The following is a 2,072-nucleotide window of genomic DNA, read 5'->3' on the forward strand; positions in this document are numbered from 1 at the left end:
GAAGCCTAAAACTACCGCCTGCTAGTGGCGCTAGAGGAAAGGTCATGGGGGTCACTGAGACTGACAAGGCATCATCATCTGCCCAACATGAATGTTGTAACTAAATATCACGGCAATGCTCAAGTAGTTTTTGAGAAATTTGTGTGCCAGATTTAGAATGTGGCCTGCTGGTGGCGCTAGAGAGAAGGTCATAGGGTCACCAAAATGGACATATTTCATCCTCTGGCATACATAAATGTTGTCACCAAAATTCATGATGATCCACCACATAGATTTGGAGTTCTGGACCTGACTACAGACCGACCGACTGACCGACTGACGGACCCAGTGGGGAAAAAAAGGACCAAAAACATAATTTAAAATTGACATTATGATAAACTTATATAGTTGCAATGTTGCTATAGTTGCATTGCTTTTTTCGTAGCCCATAATTCATTGCATGACACCCCCAAATTATTTCATGACCCACTGGGAGGTCTACAGAGCCCACCTGGACTCCTTGGAGAATATTCTAAAAATTTGTGCCCTTGAATTAGTAATTTGTACCCTCGAGTTTGAAGGTAAGAAAACAAGTAAGCGAATGTATACACTCCTATCACAAAGTGACCCTTTCTTGAGTCACTCCTATTGGACTAGCCTTCAGCCTTCAGCCATCATGTGAACAGTGACCCAAAACCCCACCAGCTCCCTCCTGCCTTACAGATTTTAATCTGATTCTGCTGTCTATCTCCTTAAACATTTTTTCTATATATTTCTATACTATATTTCTCCCATTCCACTGCAGCTGCACCCTCTGGTGGTCCCAGTAGACTGGAAGGCATGTCACTTTCACAGATTTACACTTGACCTCAGCAGCAGGGGACATGTCTCCACATTGGCTCTCGCTGGTGAGCCATGCACATTTCTGATAACTGAAGAGGAGATGACGAGAAGTAATGAAGACATGCCGAAGACTTGGATTTTCACCGTGAGATGTCGGCAAACAGGGGACAGAAACTGCTGCGGAGGGAAATCTTAGAACAGAGCAGCATGCAGTCTGGCTCTGGTCAGCAGACTATTTAAGTTTGGTTTTCAAACTCCTTTTCAGTGGCCAGCGAGTGTCTTGGACCTTTGGACTTTTTGAATTAACAGATTAATGAGCTAAGATGAAAATATTTTTCAACACAACATAACTTATAGCATGTGAACATATTGTATAGCAATATACAACATTTTTAGATGCATTGTTTATGTCCAATTATTAAATTGCTGTGGATGTAATCAAAGAGACAATGAGTAAAAACTACTTTAAGTTAAATCTCACCCACCAGTAATTGTCCTTGATCAAACAATGAATGCAAAGAAAATGCTTGTTTGTTTTAATCTTCCTGGACCAAACGGATGGGGTTGATCATGTTAATACAGTTCAAATAGTTACAGATATGTCAGCTCTGGGTCACAGACAGTATACATACACTTTCTTGTGGTTTAAGAAAAAAACACAGACAAATATGTTAAAAATTGTGCAAATTTTTGTTCACTGAGGTTAATTTAACGAGATGCTCTTCGAATACAAGGTTGATTAATCATAAACAATATAATACTCCAGAGCTTAACCATAACCTTAACTGTAACCAGAGCCAAAAAGGCAGCCTACACAAAGAAAGCCTTAATTTAAATGGGTAGAAACAGTTTAAAAACATATCGGCAACCACCTGGGCTTAGTAGCTACACAAGCAACTATGGGTGTAGTCCACAAGGTGCTAAATAAGGTGTCACAGTGTTGTTTATCTCAGAGCTTTACATGGTTCTACACTACATCAGATCTGCTCATCAGGTTTGGTCAGTCCATCAGTCTCCTGGTAAATAAATGCGATCCCTTTCAACACCACCTCAGCCCCTTGTTTCTCCCCCTTATTACACTCTTAGTCGGGGTGCTTCACTTCCTTGAACTCTTCAAGGGTGTCAAGTGACTTCTTCTCCCTCATCTGTACCCTCTATGCTCCTTGCTCATTGGTGGGTGCGGGTGACATGAGTGCCAAGAGAGCTTTGAATAACAGAGAGAGGGAGAGAAATAAAAGGAATAAGCCAAC

This window comes from Myripristis murdjan, chromosome 19 (genome assembly GCF_902150065.1).
Source record: "Myripristis murdjan chromosome 19, fMyrMur1.1, whole genome shotgun sequence".
Taxonomy (NCBI): Eukaryota; Metazoa; Chordata; class Actinopteri; order Holocentriformes; family Holocentridae; genus Myripristis; species Myripristis murdjan.